This window comes from Hypomesus transpacificus, chromosome 12 (assembly GCF_021917145.1).
Source record: "Hypomesus transpacificus isolate Combined female chromosome 12, fHypTra1, whole genome shotgun sequence".
Taxonomy (NCBI): domain Eukaryota; kingdom Metazoa; phylum Chordata; class Actinopteri; order Osmeriformes; family Osmeridae; genus Hypomesus; species Hypomesus transpacificus.
In genome coordinates, this window is record NC_061071.1 from 706,882 (window position 1) to 717,954 (window position 11,073).

Consider the following 11,073-nt stretch of genomic DNA (forward strand, 5'->3'; position numbering starts at 1 on the left):
AAGATTAACTTTTACCAAAGTGATGGAAAGGCTAAAGTTTGGAGAAAGAAAGGAACTGCTCATGATCCCAAACACACAAGCTCATCTGTGAAACACGGTGGAGGTAATGTCATGGCTTGGGCTTGCATGGCTTCTTCTGGGACGGGCTCATTAATCTTCATTGAGGATGTAACACATGATGGCAGCAGCAAAATGAACTCGGAAGTCTACAGAAACATTTTGTCTGCCAATTTAAGGAAAGATGCAACCAAACTGATTGGCAGAGCCTTCATCATGCAGCAAGATAACGACCCAAAACACACTGCCAAAACAACAAAGGAGTTCATCAGGGGCAAGAAATGGAAGGTATTAGACTGGCCAAGTCAATCTCCAGACTTAAACCCTATAGAGCATGCATTTTACCTGCTTAAGAGGAGACTGAAGGGAGGAACCCCACAAAACAAACAACAACTGAAAGAGGCTGCAGTGAAAGCCTGGGAAAGCATCAAAAAGGAAGAATGCAAAAGTTTGGTGACGTCAATGGGTCACAGACTTGCTGCAGTTATTGAAAGCAAAGGATTTGCAACTAAATATTAAGTCTTATTCACTTAAATATGTTTTAAGTATATCTGTTCCAATACTTTTGATCACATGACAAATGGGTGGATTCAAACAAAATGTGATATTTTCTTAGTTGTGCATCAGATCCTGATGTAAATACCTGGAAATAAAAGCTGAAACGTTGATCTCTGGTCTCACGTTCATTATTTGATGTCAAGCCCAAATGTTTTCAGTCTACAGCAAAAATAAAGGAATTCGCCTCACTGTTCCAATACTTTTGGAGGGCACTGTACCTGTCAAAACGAGAAAACAATGATCATACTCAATGGCCAACAGTTATCACCATTGAGTGAACCCATTCTCAGTCAGAGTGCACCATAAGAAAGTGTTTTGTCTGCCTACCCCTTCACCACAAAAGTCATGTTCCCTTTAACGTGATCAAGTGCTTCATTAAAAATGATACCAAAAGATTCTACGAAAAGATAAATGTTCTGGAGGAGTTTCTGTAGTACTGGAGTGGTACTTCTACAGGATACATTTTAGACTGTTTTCTTGGTTTCCAAGGCTCCGTAGGGAGAAAAAAGGTAAGGATTTGTAATGTAGCACCACCAAGTTATGCTTGGGTTGAGCACTTAGCCTCCGTTTAGGAGAAGTACAGCTGTCAAGCTTGGCTGTTGAGTTGACACGTTTCCCTCTGAGAACATTTCATCGAGTCAGCCATGTGCTCCTCAAAAAATGCAGACAGTCCCTTCTTCCAGAGCTCGCCAGAGTCAGAGTGATTTGTAAATATGTGTCTGATTTGATGAAACCTTAATAATAACTGGTCATTTTAATATCGATCCCAGGAAGTAAAGTATGCATAGAAAGTAAAAGCCACATACACCATTGGTATGTAAAGTGAAGTAACTCCAGACTCCAGAGTAATAAAAGACTGGAAAATTTAGACATCTCAAATACAGGCCAATGACATATTTCTATGGCTTAGCCTATACAAGTTTGTGGTTGTTGGCTGTGGTGTATGATACCTCATGACTGAACAGGTGAAGTCACTACTGGCCAAGATAGAGCAGAACTTGCTTGGTGAACCCAATGCATTTTAAGGAGTAATTAACACAAAGCCTAATTCAAAAGCAGGCTGTAAAGCAGTCCATTCACATTGCTTACCTGGAAAAAGTGTTATTTCATTGTTTCTGACGGTAGATCATATCTACAATTGTTTTGTGGATTTTTATACATTTTAAAATTATACCTTTTTCAGGATATGATGTACCATGTTTTGGTTCTCTTCCACCCACATGGTCACAACATGCCACAGACCATGTCCATATATACGTTTATAGTGTGAGGTTTGACCTGAAACAGATACCACTAGGATTAGAACTGGAAAACAGACTGCGAAGACTGAGCCATTTCTCAGATTGGCCTATTTGTCAAAAGCTCCAGACTGTATTTAGTAAAGTATGCCTGTAACTCAAAGGTCTTGTGGAGAGATTTATAAACTTTCTGCATCAATTCCTTGTCTGTTCACAGGAGGTTGCAGTCATTATTCTCACATTCACAGACGAATATCAAGTGTCGTGCATCATAAATAATCTAGTTTACGTTTCTAAATAATGACGAAAACGGTTTTAGGACAGGATTCAGTCATTTCCTAATTGTCAACAGACTGTTTGGGCCCTATGCTGTAGAAAAACTGCATCCAATGCTGTGAAAAGAGTGAGTCTGCTTGGCAGTAAACAGTAAACTCACCTCAGTAGTTCATGTGAAATAAACTTTTGAATCACAATAAAAGTCTGTTTAATGTTATGTCTGTATTTTTAGCTCAAGAATAATCTTTCCGTCATGATAAGGTTTCAATTATAATTGTCATGACGTTATTAAATTAAATGATGCAGCACAAATGTCCTTTTGGACTATGGCGCATGTCAAAAAGCAATGAGGCAAAACTGCATTCATGCTCACTTAATGTCGTGAAATAAAAAAATTGAAGGAAAAAAAAGACTGTTTTCACAATGCATGGAATTTAATGTAAATGCAATACATCACTCTGCACTGCACTCACCACTTCCTCACAGTGACATAGTAAAACTGATGGAGGGGCTTTGCACTGGAAACCTTTATGTGGTATGAAAGTCTGGCCAGTTGTTTGCTTACACCCGGTAACCTCTGCTAGCGGGTAGAGCCTGAATTTGCTGTCCGGCTGTTAATCACCCGTCTCTGGGGCTGGCATGGAGTCTGACGCCTGTGTCATCCATCCGTGTTGAACACCAGGACGATGATGTTGGGTGCAGAGGAACTGACCGTCTGTTTAAGTGGAGGCTTCCCCTCTGCTAACAGTGATGGTGGAGGGAGGTTTTTCTCTCTGTATATAATGGCAAATTTGAACGCATACGTTTCTGTGTGTACTGTACATTTACAGTGTAGTTAGTTACCAACATCCAGACAGAGCGTTCTACTGGAAACCGACTCAGCCGGTTCGGCATCACTTTACATTAAGGTAACAGTAACTACCACTTGTAACTGCATAGTAATACTTATAGTAACATCCAACAAGGTTGATAAATTAGACAGACATTCAAAGCACAGAGCTTTGGCCACTGGTTTCCACCGGGGTGCAATCCCTCATCCATGGGGTCCCCCTCAACCCCCTCCAGGCGTAACTCCCTCCTTTATGAAGAGGAAACTGCAGCCAAAGCAACACTAGCAGCTGAACGAAAGGAACATGGAAAACCATGAGCATTGTCTAGTTTAAACCTGACCTTGGTGTTTCAGATTCAGGACTCATGAATGGAATGAATGCAAGTATTATAACTTCTAATACCGTCAGCATGTCCCACTGCAGAAATGCATATTAGTATAGGCAGCAATACTATATGCAGTGCACATTTGCAGATTTTCTTAAATCCATGGTTAGTCTCATAAGATTGTAGGTCTTTTTATATGGTTGAATTGGTGAGTTTTTTTACTTTTCATAAAGTTTAACAAAGAAGTCACATTTTAATGGATTATGAAAAACCTTTAACATAATTTTTTGGGCACACCTCACCCTATTTGTAAAGACCGCATAAATACAGTGGGTGTCATTCATGACCCCCGCTAGGAGTTTGTCAACATCACAGATGCCCTCTGTACCTTTCAGCCTCAATGTGTTTTTATCTGGTGAGGTCAGAGGGTGCTGGAGGGCAAACCAAACAGCAGTTGTACCCAAACACACCTGAGGTAACAGGAAACAGACAATTAGCCTTAACTGACATTTCCTGCCGTGGGCACCAGTTCATGAAACAAAAAGTGAGGGCAAAATTAATGAAATATCTCCCCTTGTGACGCTAAACCCTACAAACCCTTGATGGCTGGGCTATTCTCAGAGTAACTTTATGGATGGCAGCCGGTTCCTTTACATATTGAAGACTATATTAGATCACCCTTCACACTTTGACACAAAAGGTATCCTTGTCCTTTTCACTTCTAAACTTTGTATTGATATGCCTAAACACTGTTTTCTGCCCACTATTATTTGCTCTGTTTTTCAAGACAGTTTTATACTTGTTATTTAAACCTATTCAAATGGCAGGCAGTGAGTCAAACTGTTAAAAACATCACTAGTAATATAATATTCTGTTCTCGTCTGTCTTTAGGTGTGCAAGATAATGTTACCATAGTTTACCATTGTATTTAAAGAAAAAAATCCCACAGAATTGACTACATATTGTTAATTTGGTTTATTCTGTACAAAACTGCCTTGAATGTCAAGGTAATCCCTGACCATCAGATTATGACATAGTCTTTGATTATATCATGGGATTCAGGGAACTTTCTCTCTCTCTTGAAAAATGGTGTATTTATTTGTCCATGACCCTGAGCCAGCTATCCTAGGTTAGGTTTTCATTCCAACACTGCCCTTGGAAAGCCTGCCATATATTTTAACTGGCAACTGTTTTCTGGGAAGTAAATGAATAGGCTACACTAAAGTAGATCGAAAAACTCTTGGTAACACTGAAAGCTGCGGAGTCATTGTCAAATAGTTGGTCCTTGTCTGGCCAATGTCTGGACAAAGTAAGTTTGAAGTAAATGTTTGAGACTGTTTTCAAAAGCGAGAAGTTCAAAGTCGTAGCAAGGTGGTGAGGAAGAGTAGACTCGTCTGTCCTCCACTATGGCTCTTTCTGTTTTTCTTTCTCTTCCCTTTTGAGATGGTCTCCTTCATAGCAACCAGTTGGCAATTGAAAGCTGCAATTAGTTTCTCTGATGCCTGATGCTGTTGTCTGTGAATGTCAAGTGTGAAAATCTTAAATCTGATCACACTGACCAACAGGTAAAGATAAATGTTGGAGGTTTCTTACATAATACACAAATAATGTAGTATTAGATAACATTAAGCAATTAAATAAACAAAAACTGCCGTTTCTCTATTGTGTATGCAGGCCTTCTATGATGCCTTCCATTGTGACTTGCATCATTTACAAATGTCTACAGTAGGAAAATGCTGATTCTGAAGGTTGCATCATACACTAGGTTGATCCCATTCAGCATGCCACTCTCAACTCTCATACCATCCCCTCCTTATAGAGGGAGACGAAGGGGGCCCAGGTAGAGTTCCTCATGGGCTTGCTGTTTGAACAAGACAAAATAGGTGTCTGGACACACCACAAACCCCCTTCACGTCTCTGTAATGAACAAGCCTATCTTCTGACTGACACATGCCTTAAGACAGAATGGGAAGGAGGGAGGGGGATCACAACCCTTCTCACACTTTTCAAGCATCTCAGAATGTAGTCGACAGCCCTTGAATTTGGACTTCTTATATGATGTACAGGTTCCATTGAACCTAGGAGTAAAAAAAAAAAGCTTATCTCAGTTACTTGTGACAGTTCCAGAAGAAATACAGTATTTCTACCAAGATCTGCTAGCTTTACTGAAACCTGAAATCCACAGGAACCTTGCGTTATCCAACTTGAAGAAAACATCTGTAGATAAATGCTTCAGGTGTGCATGACAGACAAACGTACCGTAAAAACAAAGCAAGCCTGTTTCAGGCACACAAGCGAGCAAGCACATCCAAAAGAGCGGCAAGACATCAAGGATCCAAGTACAAAGAGCAGATTGTTTAAAACCCTCATTAAACAAATCTCCCTTTGAAATAATGTTAGCATTTGCTGTGTTTCATTTATAAAAAGCAGTCACACTGGGTAACATTTTTAAATAAACAAAGTGTTGAGGGAAGAATGTGGGATGGATCTCAATGGACAGCACTTAAAAGGGGACACTTCACTCAAAAATGTAAATACTTACCTGTAATGCCAATTATCCATCTACGTTGTTTTGGTGTGAGATACAGAGTCCCCGCCAACTATATCACTAGGGAGTAAATGCACGCTTTCTTTCGCGTAGGGATACGGTTGGCGGGTGTAGTTTGGTAGAAATAAAATAGTTCCTACATGAAACTGCTTGTGAAAAGGGCTCTAGATTATCTAGTTCAATTTTATTTGATAGTAGGCAACATCTCCACAGCCAATATCTCGCAAACGCGCAACTATCTAGATAATATCTCTACAGGTGAGAGGAAAAATATGTATTTTTCATTTTGGGGTGAACTGTCCCTTTAATAATGGAAACATTGAGACATTAATAAATAAACTGTAAATCTCAACATAATAGGAATCAGATCCTTTGGTACAACTAAGAGTCTATGCTGTGGTTTAATGTGTTTATCAATCGCTTCAAAACAGACTCACGGATTATGTTCTCCAATCAAACCACATAACCTTTAAAGTTGCAAACTGGTTCCAAGATTGTGTCTTTAGGAACAAGGAGCATTCCATCCCCCACACACACACTCACACAAATATACTCTTCTCTTTATCCATTTCCTTTTCTGTCTTTCTGTCTCTCTCTCTCTCACACACACACACACACACATTATAAAGCCACTGCAACACCACACAAGACAAACACATGTATAACAGCTTGTGGTTATCAACCGCTGAAGGTCTTGGACGCATAAGATAAACACAAAATCATAAATGCCTTGACAGGCCGTAGGGTGGAAGTATCAAACTGGCCAAGTCAGAAGCAGCACTGAGACAGTGCAAACAATTCCGTGAATTCCTTGGGGAACCAGAGCAAACTGACCCGGGCATTCTGTTACCACACCGTTGAGGTCACATACGCCTTGGCCTCGAAGCTCATTGCAGGATATACACTGCTGCCTGGCTGCTTGGCAGGATATACACCACACACTGCTGAAGAGCTACCTGTCTATAGAGAGCTAGGAGATCGACATCCAGGACAATGATGATGTGGAGAAGAAGAAAGAGGCTTAAGGACATTTGGTGTGCCCAGTCAGCCTCCAGGAGGGCATAGTTTCCCCCGCGGCAAGGCCAGGGCTCTTTGTTTACTCAGCTTTGATGGACTGCGTTCTCTCACTGCCTGCCAGTAGAACAAGTTTACACTGGCATGCCGCATGGCCGGCCGTGTGTCCAGGGATGGAGCAGGCACAAGTAAACCCAGATTTCCCTTGAATATGTTTACCGAGAGGGGATTCTCCATCAGACAATATACAATGTGCTTCTATCAAGTTTCAGATCTATTTGGCAAAGGATGGGAGTTACTTCATCCAATGCTGTAGTAGATTAGGACGGCGAGAACCAGTTCCAAAATTAGAGTGTACATTATCCCATCCAAACCTCATGCCATCAACAGCTCTAGAAAGCTTTTACAGATTTGTATTTTATATCACAATTGAAACATCTTGTGGAAGTTACAGCACTTAGTTATTCCTAAATATTCTCCCGTTGCAGCTGGTAACACAGTAGGCAGAGGTTAACTGCCGTTGGTGTGTGTGTTTGGGGGGACTGGGGTTGTTTTAGAATACCAAGGCCATGAGCCCCTCAGACAGTGCATGAGCCTTTCCACTCCACAAATATGTCAAGACGCATATTAGGCAAATACCCCCTGATCCCCCCCACCCCCCAAAGACACATGCCAGTGTACACACCCCACAGTTCCTACCATCAATCAAGCCTCGCTGAAGTGCTACACTCGGGGCCCGGTATTTACGACCATCAGATTGTCGTCTTGGCCGATCCTTTGAAGAGTTGCTGTGGAAGCGGTAAGACGCAGATGAACCAGCCCCTCGTGACACTCAGCAGCTCCTTTTCCTGAAGTCAGAGTCAAAATGGCCTCTCATAGTCCTCCTCTAACTGTTACCGTATGCAGTGGCGGTTCTAGACACATTTTACTGGGGCCAGTGTTTAATCAGAGGGGCACATTAAAAAACGGAAACATAGGATATTTAAACATTAAATACTTTAATTTAGCTTTACAATAAAATCATACAAACGGCTCTGGCTCTCCCTCTTCCAGCTCCTCAGCTCTCTCAATACCTTGATATGTTTCTCTCACTTTTATTTACTGGGGCAAAAAAGGCTGCAATGTCCCTTCCTCGTTTCATGATGACTACTAGAAAAAGAAAAACGTGTAAAAAAAACACAGGGGGAGCAGGGACATTTTTACAGGGGCACTGGCCCCTGTAGGCCCCTGTGTAGAACCGCCCCTGACCGTATGGCGTTTTCACAGGCAGGAACTCTCACTTTCAGGAGGGGCCTTTGTGGGCACCGATTTAGCACACATCAGCCAACTCAAGGCAAGAACTGATTCAGCTAATGAAAGCCTTGACTGAAGACTGCCATTAGTTCATTATCTGAGTGGAGTGGTTGGAAGCTTGTTTGGAGAACGGGCTTGTGCCAAAGCAGCCTCACACATTTGTGAGCGATGGCCAACACCTAATGTAAACTCTACATAGTGTGTTTGTGGTAGTGGATGAGGAAGGCTTTTGTAGCACTTCTCCCACATGCAATAGAATTGACTGATAGAATGTCACAATCTTTGGATCCCATTTAAAACCATCTCACAGAGGCATTCTTGTTCTGTAATGGAAACGTCCGAGTAACAGTGCCATTTATTGTTTGGATTGATTCATTGATGGATTATATCATCCATCTACTCATCATTAATCTAAAAACGGTTCTGATGTGTGCCATGTTGATGACCGTCTGGCAATCAATTGCTGGTTTTTGGTTTTTAAAACATCGACCAACAAACCACTGGTGTTTTGGCATTTTCTGAATTCTCCTCAACACTTCTGGACCAATAGACCAATAGTGAGATGGATTTTAAAATCTACAGGCACGAAAAATCTGGCACTTTATTCAGTTATGTTCTTGCATATGAAAACATGGACACTGTTATACTTTGACACTAAATCAAAGGAATGAAAAGGCTGTAAAATCCGGGACGTGTTTTACATTCGGATTTTGTCCTAGGCAACCCCTGTTCTACAAGCCTGTTACCCTCTGAACAACATTCCTACAGGCCTTGTAAATGTAAAGGTCTTCTGCTCTCATACAAAGACAACAGCCTCACACAAAGTTCACGCCCTCCTGACCTCCATGAACGCATTCACCCCATCCACATCATGCGTTCACCTAACTCAGTGCAATAGAGCACAACCAACACTGGTCGCACACACACATACCCCAACCTGCCGGAAAGCGTCTCATTAAAAAATTATTCTGTCTCCTAACTAAACGTGTGTTATATATCTCGGAACACATACGTTCACTAACCCTTCACAATACTGGCTTTTCCTTAACACACTTAGAAAGAAGAATAGTCTGAAAGGGCCCATAACTCTGATGGAGACCGTGATTCTTGCAAACTGTAGAATACAGGGCCACGAAACACTGCAACTTCTGGTAGGAAAGCCAGCTCCCATGCAGACAGTGTGTAAATGTTTAGTCTAACGTGTTTTATTTTCACACTCTTCCTTGCTGTCCCTGTCTGCCAACACTTAGTGAAGCTGCTCAAACGCTTGTTTTGCCGCCCTCTCTCCCCATGTCTGTCTTTTCCAAATGGCTTCTCTCTTTGAGGGCATTCCACATCAAGTAGCAAAACAAATGACTTCAGCGCTCCGCTGTGTGCTCTCTTTGCACAGACGAAGAACAATCCACAGTGGCCCGGGTCCTCAAACAGGCTTTGACTACCTCACCAAGAAGACGTCAGCTCACCGTGGATCATGAGAAATACACCGCTACAATGAAAGGTCATCATTCTACTATTGTTAGAATTTATTTAAAATAATTGTGGGCTTCATATGCATCATATGGATCCAAATTTGGGTTTCTGATTTATTCACAGTGCCAGACCCCCCCCCCCCCCCCCCCCCCCCCCCCCCAAAAAGAGGAAAATGTTAAACTACAATATTCTACACAAATCAACCTAGATCGGTGGTCAACCATTTGAAAGTAGCTGAAGATCAAAAGAAGACAATCCTCATGGGCAGCACTCCCTGGATTAGGATCTGTAGAGGACTTGGCATCAAGCTGGAGAGGCTCGTTTCACACTTCGGTTCCATGGCATGGAGAGGACTTGCTCACAGGACAGCACTGATATGCTTCTGCCCAGTCAGACTTGGCAACATTACCGGGCACATGTGCCACAGTTTCACATACTGTTCACTCCGGCTCATTCTCTCAGTGATATAGTATGATGGGGTTTGGAGCAACGGGACTGCTTTGCTCTTGCATCCAAAATAAACAGACTAACATTACTGAGCATACATGTGGATTTGGGTAACTAGCGTGTTGAGTTATGTAAAATACTTGGCTTTCCGTCTTTGACATCTGCTGCTAAAACAGAGCCGTCCTAAGGTCATGGGCCGACACGTACGTCTGAGGTCCAGCACATTGCCCTCTGGTGGGCATAAAAAGCAACCGTTTCTAAACATGTCAAAATTAAAGATACAGAACACTAATCATGAGAAGGGGCATTTGAGCTCTGAAAAACATGTACATGGAATGTGTTACTCATAGACAACAGTCACTCATATCAAATGTTTTTTTGGCTGCTCACATTATCTTCTGTATGCGGGAAATCAGCCCTAAATAAGCACTGACAGAGAACAGTTTACATTTTTAAATTTAATAATTTTCATTTTTAATACCAAGTACCATGGTGTTCTGTGAGGTACAGGCGTCATTTAAAATTGCTTGAACTCAGGAACAAGTCCCCTTGCCTGAAAGGAGACACTAAAACAATTTCAGCATAACCTCTGTCCACATTTTCTTGGCATGTGATGTTCAATGTCTCGGCGCATTCGGTCTATAAAGATCTTATTTCTTAAATTGACGTATTTGAGGTAAATGCTCTCATGCTCAGATAGACTGTCTGGGCATTCATTGGCAAAGATACTTTGAGCTACTTAAAAAGCCATTTCAAATAAAAGCGGTTTTGAGCAGTAGCATTTGATTATATACAGATTTTACTTGTGTTTGAGTACTCTTGAAACTGACACCAGTGTGTGTGAAATCATAAAACCATGCAAACAATAATGATGGTCCTATCTTACCATCTGAGGCCACAGTGTTGCAGGAAGAACCGACTTTACTGCACTACCTATCCACAGATAAACAAGGTGATATATGTAAACATCTTTTGACCCAGGAAAGGGCTTTTGGAGCTGCAGAGGTAGAAGGACAG